This window comes from Phalacrocorax aristotelis, chromosome 18, assembly GCF_949628215.1.
Source record: "Phalacrocorax aristotelis chromosome 18, bGulAri2.1, whole genome shotgun sequence".
NCBI lineage: Eukaryota > Metazoa > Chordata > Aves > Suliformes > Phalacrocoracidae > Phalacrocorax > Phalacrocorax aristotelis.
Genome location: NC_134293.1, coordinates 5,695,317 through 5,711,342, shown reverse-complemented (window position 1 = coordinate 5,711,342; position 16,026 = coordinate 5,695,317). Strand labels below are relative to the sequence as shown.

Genomic DNA, 16,026 nt, shown 5'->3' with positions numbered 1-16,026 from the left:
TAACATAGTGCTCTGAGGCAGAGATGCTAAATCTTATAAAAACTGCAAAATATTATGGCTGAATACTGAATTATTTTGTGGGTCAGTTTCTTTTCTACCCTGTAGATTTAGAAGCCTCCTACATCCAAGCAAAATATAACATGAGGGAATTATATAAATTAAGGCAGAGGTATTAAAGAATAGAAAATCAGGCCTGGTGACATACTGGTATTCATGCAGGGTGAGGACAGGGACAGTGCCCTTCAGCAATGACTACGTGTCATTTGACTGAATGCAGAGACATTCCTCAACACAAATTCCTGCCAATGCTAGACAGAATTTGAGCAAAGGTCCTGCTTCCTGTTGAATGCACATACAATAAATTCAGAGCTTCAGCAGAGGCCTCTTCTCTCCTGCCATCTCCTCTCGCCACAAAGCAGCGTAGGCAGGCAGCCCAGAAGCTGTTTGAGAGATGATGCCTCTTGGCCCCCTTTGCCTTTGCCAGCACAGCTGCAGACTTCAGGCGGACGTGGCTTAGCTCTTTTTTGGCTGCTGAGAGCTATACTTCAATCCCCTCCATTTTTTATTAGTTTTGCAAACTTGCTCCGCTTTCTTCCACAAGATGCCAGATTCCTAATTTGATTTTAATCTTCAGGGCACCAGGAGCTGCCTGGCAGGGCTGATCAAAAGCTCTCAGCACAGCACTGCTGTCAGATAAGACAGACCCACCTTGCGAGAACATTCATCTCACTTCGATACGGAGGCGGAGGATCTATCCAGCTGATGTTCTGGTCTGCAACAAGCCCTGTCTGCCAGGTTTAAAATAACCTTTCTTGGACTGCTTATTCTTCTGTCCTGCTTTCATTCTCTGCTCCTGATAAGTACAGCATAATTAAATATTGCAGCCAGAGCCTGCTGGGGAGGAGAAGCTGGGGCAGAGGCTCTGGGCGGGCAGGCAAGGCAAGGCGATGAGGAAGCAGAGCACGTCTCTGCAGCCCTCACTTCAGCACTTGCTTGTGCTTGGGGTTGACTCTGAGGCAGGGACTGTTCTTGTCCTCACTCCTCAGCAGCATCCGCCTTCACTGCCCTGAAGGGAAAGCACCCAGGAGTATTTGGTACATACAAGCTAGAAGAGCTGAATGTCCCCGTGGGTAACAAGCTGCACCATTCAAAGCAAAAGTGCTGCCCCTGCAAGCGCTGAGGGGATGTGAACTCTCTTCCGCCTGATGCGGTCATGCATGAGCCGAAAAGGGTTGGACTGGGAAGCTGATGTGAGACCAGAGGAATGTCAAAGCAGTCACATAACAAGTCAGAATAAGGGCTATGTCCTGGCCGGCTCTGAGTGTAATAGATAACAAGATAGCAGGGAATATTCTGAATCGTTCTAGACCCGTACACTTTTGTATAAATATGAAATAGCCTTCCTTCTTTTTCTTCTAATATCTAATCCAAGGCAGAAACGTACAGTGATTTATGCTAACCTAGGATGTAGTCAGTAATAAAATGCTGAACATGTTTACAATAGGAAGAATATTTTTTGCTTTTTATGAGATACATGTTTTGGCATTGGACTAGCAGGATTCCACAAGCAGAGGGAAAAATCAATTGCATGAAGGGTGTAATTGTAAATTTCAATAAATTGTCTGCAAGTTCAATTTATAGAAAAGCAAGTTGAGTTTAATAGGAAAAATGAAAGGGATATATTACCTACATTCTGTAAAGCAGATCAATAAAATAATAAGAACAGAAAAAGTCAGCATGTTGGGGAATTACAGGGTTGTGTCTGGCAGCTTCTGCCTGGAAACAGACAAGGCTGCATTCCTGCTGCAGCAGAGCTGGGAAAGAGCAGGTTGCTTATAAATAAAGAGTGTTTTCTTATTGATCAGAGACGGGCCTGAGCTGATGTGGGACTGAGCTTTAAAATATTTGGGCGGTTTGTGTCCAGGCTTGTTGCTACAGGGGCTACAGAAAAGGTGAAGAATTTGAGAGAAATGGAGGTTCTTTGAAGCTGGAGGTTGGACAAAATAATTTCTTAAGACCTCTTCCAGCCCCCATTTTTGATGGGTTGTAAAAATGTTGGAAATAGGTATAAGAGTGAGGGGAGAAAACAAGAACTAGCTTATTTGCAATGGAGCCTTTTATGTTGCACTGAGAACGTGCCTGTGTTCGCCCAGTGTATACAGATAAGAGTGGGGTAAAGGAGTCTTAAAGTAAATATTAGAATATTAACTTGAATAAATAATAAAGACAGATATTAAAGCAAACAAAAGTAATGCCCTAAGACAAAATTTATGTTTTAGGAAACAGTTATACCTCTCATTGCTTTCAGGAAAATTCCCACAAACATATTTGCAGCTCAGAGGACAGAATTTCTCCAGGCAGAGACATTTTATTCAGGATAAAATACAGGTGGGGTTAGTAAAGGTGACTAGTGACATTTGTGAAAACATGAGTATTCTCGGTTACATCACTGACTCAGAACTCACATAACTGATAAACACAGTCATGAATCAAAGCATGACAGGGGAAGAAGAAGGAAAAACAGGTTAGGGGAACAGGAATCGGGCAAGATTAGAAGAACAAGGTTTTGTATAAAATCTGGCAACGATTTGGGAGAGATTAGTATCAGACATGACCCTGTATTGTAACTTTTTTGCAAGAGATTGTTACTCATTTTCACAGTAGCGGGAATGTCCAGCAGCGCATTTTCTCTGTGTCTTTGCAGTTTGAAGAGAAAGCCATGAGGAAATGTATACTGAAGAACTGGGGCAATGTTTGAAGAACACCGAAGAAAAAAGAAGGAAGGAAATATAAGCAGCAAAGATTTCAAGCAAATGAGCAAAGGTCTGTTAATAACCAGAGGTAGAAACGGTGTTTAGAAGGTGTTTAGAAAAGGTTTATCTAGTTCCTTTCATAGGAGCGGATTAACAGAGCTTCCTTCTCACCATATGTTTTATCCTTTCTTGCAAGAATTGCATTCTGCAGGCTACCTGCGGAGCTTTTGGCCTAGAAAAATTCAGGTTTTGGTAACAGCACTTCTACAGACACATAGTAATGTAGTTTAAAGACAAGTGAGCCATGTCGAGCCTTTCAGTAATGTCGTCTTCTTTAGTTCTGGCTCCCCCACCAGATTTCTGTTCACTTTGTCCAAATTTCTGTAATGTGACAGTTGAGCAGTGTCATTTGACATCTTAGTTTGATCTGTGCAAATCTGAGTGCTAGTCTGCAGACAGTTTTCTATGATTGTAAGGAAAACAATCTGGAAGTAGACATAGTCAAAACACTACAGGCTCATACTGCAAGCAGAGCTGTAAGCATGTAAGAGTACCTTATGTGAGCACAGCCCATTCCTGTAAGTTAAAGGAATAAGCTGTAGCGACACAGACACAGATCCCCTCTTTAACTGCCTCCACACCAAAGGCTTTGTTTCATTTTATCTATTTCTAAGCAGACCTGGAATCAGAGGCACCAGAACTGTGACTGTTGTGATTTACCTCCTGCATTACCTTTTTCTCCACTGAAGCGTCACGTCTGGCTCTGTGGTCAGCCAGATGGGGTCACTCCAGTGAATGTGATAGCTTTTAAGGGAAGGACCTGGTCTCTGCATTAATGTAATTGCAGGCTATTTGTGAGATTCCTTCCATGTCTTGCTTCCTGAAGGCCTGGCACAGAAATCTGGTTTTGTAATTTGAGTACTAAAGAGTGGCTGGATGTAATTATGTGCTTCATTATTCCAGCAGCCTCTGTAGCATGAAAAGTAAAAGCTGAGTGTTGCCATTAGTACTGAAAATACACAAGTTAGTACATAACTACTATCTTGTGTATCAGTGTAGTGGGCAGTGTGTACACGGGTATGGCTTCAATTTTAACCAGGATCTGTTTTGTACTGTTTATAAATGTTTCCTGAAAGAGACTGACAAGATTCCTAGTTACACGCTCGTTATATCTCTCTTGAAGTTACAGATTGTACAGAAAATGTAGAACAAATAAGCCTTGACAATAGCAATAGGTTTCCCACTAAAGTAAAACAGAATTTTGGGGGAGCATAATTTACCCTTTTGTCAGATGTCATTTTGATGACCATAAATGGGGAATGAGATGTACGTGCTCAGACCTACAGACGGATTGATCGGCTGCAGAACAAATGTAATTGTGGCTGAACATTTTGTCTCACAGCAGCTGCATGCTGCCTCTTCAGCTCTGTGAATGGTCTGGTCACTGGAGTGTTGAACGGGAAAAGGCTGCTGCTAAATAAAGGCACAGGAAAGACAGAGTGTTCATTCAAGGCCTGAAATTTAAGCCTATATCCAGACATGAAGAGGACGTATATACACTAATTCAGTAACACACTGTACGGTAAAAATATGCATTGTAGAATTTGGGCTATAAATACTGATTTTCAGTCAGACGTGGTAATCACACTTGGTATTCCCACAAACAGAAAATTATTACATTAAGGATTTAAAGCTCACAACGGCTTTGACTACTGGTTACTATTTGCATTGTTTCATAGATGCATACACAAATTCAGACTGAAGATCAAGGATTTACCAAAGTTTGTATGGAATAGTCTATGGAAGAACTAAAACTCCTGCAGAACCAGAGTCCAGTACTTCAACCTAGGTACTATCTTTTTGTTCCTACTGAGGCTGACGGCTGGAGCTTCACACACAGGATGCTGAATTACATGGGTTCTGGATACTCTCGGTAGATCTTCTTAGCTGGTGTTTCACTTCAGGTCAGAATCCACATGTTGGGCACGCTGCTGTAGGAAAACACACTGGTTGTGAAGCAGTAACTCTCTCATGAAGGCAGAAAACATCAGTAATGTTCCTGCAAAAAAGCCCTGCATAGGACCAGCTGTAAGCATTAGTGCTGCATATTGCTGACCAGGGTAGTGCAGATGGACAAGGACTGTGCTTCCTCTGTCATCTTTGCTAATGCCTGGGTTTCTGGAAGCCAGGCTGGCTCCTGGCCCTCCGCTGGGTGGGAAGAGGGGAGATGTGGCAGCGGCTGTTCTGGGAGACAGCCTGTCTGGGCAGCCGCTGTTGTCTCCCCAGGTCTTCCCTTCTCAGCTGAGACCTTTTTGTATACTGCATGGGTGCCTGTTCAGTCAGTCAAAACCTGTGCTATGTGACAGGCCTAATGTCGCTCGAGAAACGGTGAAGCATCAGCCGTAGATCTGCAGAAAAGCAGCCTCTGCAAGAGGAGGCGACTCCATCGTACACTGCTGCTTCACTGGAAACAGAAACTAGGGCTTTGGATGAGCCGTTGGTCCCGCAGCTGGTGCGGTAGAATCGATGAAGGACGCAGTGCTGTGGCATCATGTGATAGTGCCTAGTCAGGCATCGATGCAACATCATGTGGTGTAAACATCGTGTGCCACCGAACAGGGTTTACAGCGCAATTAGAAGGCTGATAGCAGTGTCCGTCGGAATGCACAAGGCAGTGCTGTCAAGTAATATGGCAACATGAGGGTAGATCTTAATGATATAGTAGTACCTTCCATTGCTATAGTAGTAAATAAAAACTGGGTAAATTCACTTTTTGTTGCTACAGTGTCCAAATTAGAAGCTCCTAATTAGTGTTTATCCTCACTTATGCTGCTAAGCTCCAGGCCTACATTCTTCTAAAGACAATTCAGCTGTTTTCTGAGGATCTGGTGAAGAGACAGTTTACTAGCAGGAAGGGCACTGATCTGGGAGGGGAGCCAGGAGACTGGTATTGTACTCATGGCTGTGTTGCTGACTTGCTGCATGACCACTGAGTCAGCCACACCAGCTTTCCGTGCTTCTGTTTGCTGTCTTGACTTTTGCCTGTTCCATCTTTTAGGGTTGCAAGGAATGGATTTCTTTTTAATCTGTATTTGTACAGCACCTAGTATAAAGGGATCTAAGTTTCAGTGGGAGTCCCTTCAAGCCACTGCAATGCAAACAGCACATTATAGCTGTGTTACTCAACCTCAGCGTAAGGGTGATAAAGCCGCCACGTGGAGGCTGGGCAGACTTACTCATGCTCAATTTATGTCTGTGCAGCTTCTAATCTTTAAACTGCAATTAGAATCTCTTCCATGCTAGTGTGATAAAGCCTTCTATCTCACAAGACAGCACAGTCAGTGCCCTTTTGGTCTATATTTGAAGGTTGTACTACCATGGCTGTGCCAAGAAAGGGTGTAAATTTCTTCTTTTAACTTAGATCAATGTGCCAGTGAAAGTTCTGATAAAGACACAGCTACACAGCTGTAAAAGTGCACAGGGCTGCATAATATTTTTGCTTTTCAGAGCAGAAATAGACTTTTATAGCAGTGTAACTATTTCTATATATGGAAGGAAAAGATGAATTGACCACTTCATTTCTGCCAGCCTAACCCAGCAAAATATTCTAAGTGCCATTCCATTACAGGATTAAGCTGGGGGAAGCTCGCGTGCTTCACAGGTGTAACCTTGTCTTTTCCTTTCCTTTCTTACTGAGCTAGGAAGTATTTTCTCCTCTTGCCTTCTCTCTCCTTTCTTTTGGAGCTGGCTTTTCCTGTCATACTACATACTCTCAAAAGAGTTTGGCATTTTTCCCTGCCCTTTGAGCTTTGGAATGCTTTCTTCCTGCTTGTTACTGCAAGTAAGGCAGAGGCGGTGTCTTTGTTTCACTGCTGGTTTTAAGCCACATGATATTATTAAGGAAATCTGTGGATCTGCAGTACTGCAAGATCACACCCATAATGAAAAAAAGATTACAAAAATGCAAAATGGGTTAATGACTGTCCAGAACCTTAAAGGGTCAGGTTCAAGTTTAGGGCAACAATAGCTACTAGTGGCCAGAAGTTTGATTCTTCAACATTTTCATTGCCCACGTGTCCAGATAATTAAAAAATTAATAAGAAAGAAAGACTGGACCTATGTTTGGATACCAGCCGAGGGTTCACCAGGAAAGTGCAAATGTTAACGTGGTGTTCACAAGAGGGACATGGTTCTGGGATCCTTCACATTGACACATATCCTGTTGCTTTAACAATTAAAAATAACTAGATGCCCACTGTTCTTAGAAACAAGAAACACCCCTCAACATGTCCGGCAGATCCTTCCTACAATCCTTTTTATTTGTGGCTTTATCTTTACAAAAGAAAAGATGTAGAAGGTGGTACCATAGACCTCTGCATTGCTTCCTAGAGTCTATGTAAGACTTCACTATGAGGTAGCAGGCAGGCAGTTAATTATTACTTGAGATGGAGGTCTTGACATTAGTGCCAGCCAGGTCACATTTTGCCATTGACAAAAGCATTGCTCAGTGTCAAGTACAGCAATGCTTCAAAGAGAGTAGCAAAAACAGAACCCCTGGTTGCTTAGCAAGTATATGTAAATTTAGCAAATACCTATCTATCTATCTATCTATCTATCTATCTATCCATCCATCCATCCATCCATCCATCCAGGTAAAGGATGACCCTCAAGTCTAATTAACTTCAGTGGGGTTAAAATTTACCTTCCTATGTTTCTTCTTACGGATTTTCAAATAGTAGTATGGTTATTTTCTGGCCTAGGTAAGCTTCATTCTCAATTTTCAGCTCCATTTAACAGCAGCTCTAAGACACTGCAACTGAGGACTCCACGCTGTTCTGCGTTATTTGGAAGCCCAGCAAACCAGCCTGTATTGTATCCACAGGGCAGTGCCATACACCTTCCATTCAATCTGCTTGATCTCTATTTCAAATAAGCTTTTTTCAAATTTTATTTCAGAAAAACTTGTATGAGCTTAAGCAGCAGTTGAAATTAAATAGGGCAGCATAATGTAATAGCATGACTCATGGAAAGGAAATAGAGCAGCAGCTGGTAAAAACTGTTCAGTAACAACGGGTCTTTAATATTTATAAATTAATACATGTTAACATGAAGCTTACTAAAAGGTTGTTTAAGAAACAGAAAACTAAATTCCAGTGTTGAGATTCTCCCGGTTCTTAAAGACTTGTCTTTTCATCAGACACTTTCCTTTCCCTCTTCAGTTCCTCTTCTACACCTGCACCTGATCACTTAAGAAGAGAGAGGATGAAAAAAAGGCAATCTTTCATGAATGGGCTGGTCCGGTGGCATTTCTTCGTGGTGCACAAGCATCTGTGTTTAAAGTAAGTTACAATAAAAGTACAGATACACAAATTGTGGATTTATGCAGATCCTTGCTAAACCATTGACTCGTACCTGTAGAAGTAAGTCATACATTCCTGATACCAGCCATTTTGTCATTACTGAATCGAGCAGGAGTGTGGTATGAATGCTGCTGTGTCAGCAGAGCTTAGACCTTGGACACTGCAACAAAAGACATATTTTACCAATGTGCTCATGTTACTGAATCCAAATCCTGGCTCTGAGACTACGTGATTATAATCTAAAATCAGATGATCAAACTGAGAAATAATTCCACTGAAGTTAATGAAAATTACACAGGGTTTTATATAGTCTCAGGGGAAAAAGTGTATCAGGCCTAGTCTTTCAATGTGCAAGTTGAGACTGGTTTTAATTTCACAGTTCATGTAAGTGATGGGCATTCAGCTGTGACTCATTGGGGAGGTTTGTTTGGATGTGAGTAGCCTTTGACACAGCTGATCATGAGGCACTAGAAAGCTTTATGAAGACGCTTAGGCAAATATAATATGATTTTACAAAGAATGTTGCCTGAAGTAAGGATAAGGCATTACCCAGAAGGAGCATTGCTTATGGTGGAAACACTGTGCAGGTCACACCCTGCGGAATGCAGAGTAGATGTAGACTGTGAGCAAGCACGGTGTGTATCATCCAGCAAAAAACAGACAGGAGAAGCTTACATGTTCCCAGGTGGGCCATGCTGCAGGAGGATGTACCTGTAGCAGGTTAGCTCGCTTTGCTACCAGTGAGATAGGTGTGCAAGTGTAACAGATTTTGCTTAAAAGACATCAGACAACAATGCTGACAGATTTAAGAGGGATTTTCTTAGATTAATACACACATAATGCTTGAGAACAGGAACATGCCTTGCACAAGTCAGTGGGTGATTTTACTAAATGTGTAGGAATATCCAGTTTATGGGAAGGGCTGGAATGATGCTGGGTGCTCTGGCAAGAGCAATGGTCAGAAAAATTCTTTATGTGAGGTCTACCATATCTTACAATCTGTGTTCAGGTAATAAGACCTAGTTCATTGCTGCAGAATTCAGAGAATTCACTCTAAATGGGAATGGAACGTAAGATGTCCTTAGGGATACTCACAAACCACAGGAGAGCCGTGAACAGCAAAGGCAAAAGGCTGCTGGAAAAAAACAAAACAGGTAAGAAGGAACACATACCATTTAGTGTTTCCTGATGAAACAGAATAAGGGTCCCAAAAAGAAATTCACAGTCTAGAAAACCAAGACTGCTTTCTCTGGGGAGCAGTTTGTGTAAGCAGTTAAAAAATCCCAAGCCACAGACACAGTAACAACAAAGATAATGAGTATCATTGGTCATTACACACAGATGACCATATGCTATAGCCACGCAAAGCTTTGGCTAGAGGCAGCTGTCCTGCATTGCAGTAACACACAGCAATACGGGTGAAGATTAAAAACATAAAAAACAATTAATCACAGCACAACTAAGAGAAGGAGGTAAAAGCTTGTGTTATTTATAGTAGCGTCCACTATAGGGAGTTAATGGGGAGTTAATCTGCACCTTCCCAGTAACACAGCTGTGATATCTGCAATATTCCTGATTTGTTATGAAGGAGAAAAACAATACTGAAGTGTTTCAGTACCATTAGGAAGTAAAGCACAATCACTTCACCTGGAAGATTTAAGCTAACGAAAACACCTTACAGTGAAAGAGCACAGGAAGTTCACGACCGGCCTGCAGCTTGTACTGCATTTTTGTCTCTCCTGGTCTCATCCCAGCGATGCTCCAGACCTTTGGCTTTGTTTCTGTGACTAAAACTCCTGCCCTTTCTGTGAGATAACTCAGAAAAGATGCCAGAAAACATCAGTCAGTACTAAAGTCACAAGGCCTATCTGGTCTTCCTCTCCTCTTTTTGACCCCTGTTGTATGATAAACAAGTAAGGAAACGATTTCAGGGAAAGGAAGTGATAACATTGAATTATCTTGTGGGGCAATGTGATAATCTAGGCTGATCTGATTAGTCATCCAGAACAATTAAAATATTGCTTTATAATCTTTAAGTAACTTAACCTCTGCAAATGACTGTTATATCTTGGAAAGGCATTTCTTGCTAGGGGAAGAAAAAAAGCAGATACACAAACTGATCTCATTCCTCTGAAGTTTTCAGAACCTAAACACACACATGAGGGGGAGATTGTGATCAAACAAATTTTAACTAGGATTTGACAAGGAGCTTGTTTATAACTCTAAGGCAAAATGGCAGACAGTAACTTAATACGTCTTTATCCATTTCCAGTGCATGGCATAATCCTCAGTTTCAGAAAATAATCTGTTCCATTAAGTTCCTTTAGAATATCTGAGCTCTTATGACACCTTGATAATGGACAATTTCTTTGTATCAGATCAAGTATCAGGGATTAAATTCCTGGTGTTTTGCACCCAAATGAGATTTCTACTGGAATAGAACTGTTTGCATTTAGAAATCGATTGCGTACAACAATGTTCTACAATTTTAATTATCCTTTGCTGATTAGACTTTCCGGGTTAAAACTTCCAGTGTGAATATTTTGTATAGAATCTCTAATTTCTCTGAATCATAATCTATCATTTTGTGATTACTACTAGTCTAGTCAGATCATTTGCTTGGTCTGCTCATATTTGACAGATCCTATTGCAGTCAGGGAGGAATTGGGAAGCAGAGAATACAAAACGAAATCCATGGCTTAATCTTTCAGAAAAAGTTTCTTCACCTTTTGAAATCAGTCCAGCACATGTCAGATAAGTCAATATGATACACGGCGTGGAAAGAATACAAAACCACCACTCTCTTATCAAACAAAAAGAAATACGGTCGATTTTTCCTCTCTTGTAGCTGGTTCAAACTTCAGGGATTTTAGTGGCCTCTAATGCCCTCTAATGGACAAACCTGTCAGAGCAGCGTCCTCTTGGAGACCGTGCAAAAGGGGGTGGAACAACCAAGTATCTCAATGGAGAAGGAGCTGTAGCGCTGCCAGTGAGGCTGCACAGCTTTCATTGGGAGCCTGCCAGCTCTTAGATTAAAACCCATGTTTAAGGGGTTTGTAGCTTAGAAATATTAAGTCACCTCTTACCAATAACTTGGCAGATCCTTTCCTTCCTCCCTTCCTTCCTCATTTACTTAAGCTTGTTTGTTTAGCTTCACTTAAGAACAGTAGGAAAATATTTTTGACGCTGATCCCAGATTTGGCACATTTCCTCCAGAATGATACCCTATCCATCAGGACTTGAAACCAAACCCGCGCCTTACAGAGGAATGGCTCCATAAGTGGGGGTGGATTTCTGGACCAAAGCTGATAAATAGAAATTTAAAAGTATCAATTAGCATATTTGAGGCACTGCTGGAGTGTTGGAGAAATGCTGGTGAAAATGAGAAAGTGGGATGGGAGGAATGAAGAGAAGAAATTGAAGTGTGAAACAGAGACTTCAGGGAGTAATAGGAAAAAAAAGATAGGTTAATAAATAAATAATTTGAGTGGAAAATACAAAGTAGAGAAAAGCAAAACATAAAGATATAGGAGGGAAAAATCCCAACATATTCTCTGGCAAGAAGCCAAGAGAAGTGTCACCTCCAAGAGCCAGTTCAGGCATAATAAAATAGAGGCCCAGATCTCCTGAGTAAATTGTAGGTGGTATCTAGAAATTAACTGAATCTTAAAGGGTAAAACATATCAGAAAGAAAGGAAATGCTTAAGGGCTTCTAGCTTTAAAGGGAATTTTATTGGAAGTTGTGTTGTTCAATGATGCTATCTAACAACATAGGGTCAACGCCTTTACTCTGGAGTAAAGGACAAAGTGAGTGAGTTGAGAATTAGCGTGGATTTTACTACAGATCTGGCCAGGTCATTTGCTCTGTGTGCCACAAATTTCTCATCTGGTTCCCCATCCTCTTACTCAGGCAAAAAGCAGAAGTGCCATAATACCTCCAAGGAAGTGATTGAAGTGGCATTTTTTTGGCTTGGCTAGAAATATCGGTGTCTGGAAATTTCATGAGAGGGACTGTTCCCACATAGATAAATTTCCAACTCGTACTTCTAGTGGCTTGGCTCTTCAGGGTTTAGTAGGTGTAAACCTATGCTGAGAGGGAATAGAGCACATAGTAGGGACTTTCCTCTTACGTGTGACTCCTGCCACCAGCGCCACTTCTGACAGCCACATCAGGAAATTTTTAGTGAGGAAAAACCATTGGCATTCACACTAAAGCCTGACAAGACTTTGTGAACGCCTTAGACTGTAATTTCTTATTTTAGTTTACTAGTTTACTTTAGCTTAAGGGAGTGCATTAAGAAGGTCTTGCTAAGGTGCCTTTAATACATCCCAAAACATAAGCATGAGATTGCCAAGAACTGCTAAAGAAATGGTACCACAGCCCAGAAGTTATCTGGACATAGGGAACTTGGAATGATTTATCTGCAAATAATATCTAACTACTAGTTACAAACTGTCGCGTATCTGCCTGTTGGAGGGCAAAATCATGTGAGTTTTCATCTATCCAACAGATAGGGTCTAGCACAAAAATTAATAGTAGAGATACTGTGTTTTTTCCTAGGACAGCAGATCGCTTCTAGGATAGTGGGTCTCAGAGCACTTTGTTTTGAACCTAGGAAGAAGAGGAAACAACTAAAAGGAAGCAGAGAGCACTGGGAAAGACCAACCTTTACCAAATACTGGCTGGAATTTTCCAAAGAGTTTGGGGGAAACACTATAAGAATTTCCAACATTGCCATTCAACCTCTGAAGTTTCCCCTTGTCTAAAATCTGGGAATACTACAGCAAGTCATGTTTGCTTTTAGGGAACAGATTTGCTCTGGGAAAAATACTATGAGAAACAGGAAGAAGAACTGTTTGTTTTGTTTAGTAAATTCTGAAGGGAAGAAATAGCCTGCCTTTTTCTCCCTAAGTCAAAAGTTCCCAAGATGCTTCTCTCTCAGCTAATCTTATCACCCCTGATTACTTTCTGGCTTTTTGAGATGTTTTTTGTAAGCGTATCAGTAAGCTTAAGCCCTTTCCTGCCCCCTCGTGAATTATTATTGTTTAGATTTTGGCAGAATGTAGAGATCCCTATGAAGATTGTGGCTGTATTGCCTTAAGTGGATATTATTCCTGCCTGATTGCTGTGGGATACTTAGAGGTCAAATACATAAAGAGTTGAAAAAGAAGATTTGACAGACTCATGGAGGAAGGGCCCAGCAGGAGTCGTTTGGCCTTCAGCAATCCCAGAACTGCTGTCTGCTGGGAATTTGAAAGGTATGTCAGTGGAGGGAGTGCTCTGCTTGCACTGCTGTGATGTATAGGCACTGTCTGTAAGCATTGCAATAGACTTGCTGGGAAAAATGGGTAACTGTTTTGAGGCATGCCCTCCTATCTACCCACCATCAGCAAAATGAGCCAACTTAGTTCAAGCCAGTGAGGAAGGTGAGGATGAGATAAAGCTGGTTGACTTTGTCTGCACGTGTGTGGTGGGTTGACCCTGGCTGGACTCCAGGTGCCCACCAAAGCTGCTCTATCACTCCCCCTCCTCAGCTGGGCAGCGGAGAGAAAATACAACAAAAGGCTTGTGGGTTGAGATAAGGCCAGGGAGAGATCACTCACCAATTACTGTCACGGGCAAAACAGACTTGACTTGGGGAAAATTAATTTATTACCAATCAAATCAGAGTAGAGTGATGAGAAAATACAACCTAAATCTTAAAACACCTTCAACCCACCCCTCCTTCTTCCTGGGCTTAACTTCGCCTCCAAATTCTCTCCCTCTCCCCCCAGCAGCACAGAGGGGCAGGGAGTGGGAGTTGCGATCAGTTCATCACTGAACTCTGCCGCTCCTTCCTCCTCAGGGGGAGGACTCCTCACACTCTTCCCCTGCTCCAGCATGGGGTCCCTCCCACGGGAGACAATCCTCCATGAACTCCTCCAGCGTGGGTCCTGCCCACGGGCTGCAGTTCTTCACAAATCGCTCCAGCGTGGGTCCCCCGCGGGGTCACAAGTCCTGCCAGCAAACCTGCTCCAGCGTGGGCTCCCCTCTCCATGGGCCTAGAGGTCCTGCCACGAGCCTGCTCCAGCGCAGGCTTCCCACAGGGTCACCGCTTCCTTTGGGCATCCACCTGCTCCGGCATGGGATCCTCCATGGGCTGCAGGTGGGTATCTGCTCCACCGCTAACCTCCATGGGCTGCAGGGGCCCAGCCTGCCTCACCATGGTCTTCACCACAGGCTGCAGGGGAATCTCTGCTCTGGTGCCTGGAGCACCTCCTCCCCTCCTCCTTCACTGGCCTCGGTGTCTGCAGGGCTGCTCCTCTCACATATTCTCACTCCTTTCTCCAGCTGCAGCTGCACAGTTTGGGTTTTTTTGTTCCCCCTTGTTAAATACGTTATCACAGAGGTGCTGCCACCATCCCTGATGGGCTCGGCCTTGGCCAGCCAGGTGGCATTGGCTCTACTGGACATAGCGGAAGCTTCTAGCAGCTCCTCACAGATGCCACCTCTGTAGCCCTCCCACTACCAAAACCTTGCCACGCAGACCTGATACAATGTGGAGGAGAGAGTGTTCATGCAATCCCTCCCAGTGGCAGGTGCTGGTCAAGGACAAGCAGCAATCCCATCTCCAGCCAGGACAGCATTGGAGGAGAGTGTACGTCTGTGGCCTGAGTAACTCCTCACTCCATACAGTCTTAGACTGGTTTTAAGGCTGACATTTCAAACAGTGAGACCCCCTTCCAGACAGAGCTGAGCTGGCTGCAGGTGTTAAAAATTTCCAGCTGTCTGTCACTGCCCCTCTGCCAAATGCTGCTGCCCCTACTTCTCTGCCGGCCCACGGGACTGTTGGAGGAGTTTCTGAGTATGAGGAGGATGAGACCTAGCTCTTAGAGGTTTGTTTTAGCAAAAAGTTAATAAACAATTCTAGGTAAGATCTTTGCTCCACTGAATCCATTGGGCGTTTTGTGTTTGTTTCTGCTTTTATACTCTCCATGACAAAGCCTCTTCTGTCAGTTCAAACAGGTTCTAGTGCAGAGTGAACCGGTGAACCAGTCATCTCAGGGAACTCGGTGTTTGACCTGCTCCTGGATACCCTGCACACCTGTACAGGGAAGAAAGCTCATAGGAGCTGGGAGCCTTGCAGAACAGACCCCTAGCCTCATCCTGTTTTCCAGAGTTCAAAGTAACCATTTACCTATTCAAGGGGAACATTGGGGAGAATAAGAAATGCTTATAAAATGATGCAGTGATACAGACTGCTCTCTTGCTGACGTGGTTATTGGCTGAGCCTTTCTTTGTGCTCAGACATATAAATACAATTAGAAAATGTTCCAGGGACCAGCTTCATTCACCACCCAGCTCAGTTAAAATTTTGATACTTAAGCAAATATATACCACACCATGTAAGTTTGATTTGGATATGAGTATATATAACCAATATAGACTTTTCTAGAACATAAGACAACATTTAGTTTTAAAAATCTTTCTGAAACACATTACTGTTGACCATTATAATGCACTCTAATGCAAAGGAATCAATAGCCTTTACACCACAGATAGTTTGTTGTACACAGCAAATGAATAATACAAAATTCTGTGCCCTTAACAGCCCGATATTAAGACTTCAGAATTTGTATAAATCAGAATGCTTTTTGCATTTCCTGAAAGATAGTGCCACAAGTAGTACAGACAGAAAACTACTATTTATTCTTCAACCAATTAATTGGGTTTTTTCCTAAATAAAATATTTGCAATTGATTTTCATGTTTTTATGAAACATCTGTCACTTCAAATATTTGCTGTGAACCAAGTTCCTGACTTTGGGGCTAGAATGCAAGGGAATTGTTCATACTGTGAGTCTGAATTACTGGAATTTCATTGTCTGTTTTTTACAAGGAAAGTTACATCAGAATATATTCTGTATTGCTAT

The 16,026-nt window shown here is 42.4% G+C and overlaps 1 long non-coding RNA gene across 1 annotated transcript; it reads right to left on the bottom strand.

Moving 5' to 3' along the window:
* Positions 1–8,184: 8,184 nt before the first annotated feature.
* On the bottom strand, positions 8,185–9,870 carry LOC142066008 (uncharacterized). Its single transcript, XR_012663596.1, has 3 exons — positions 9,793–9,870; positions 9,209–9,245; positions 8,185–8,273 (listed from the first exon to the last, which is right to left on the bottom strand). It is a non-coding gene; the product is annotated as an uncharacterized LOC142066008 (long non-coding RNA).
* Between the last annotated feature and the right edge of the window lie 6,156 nt (positions 9,871–16,026).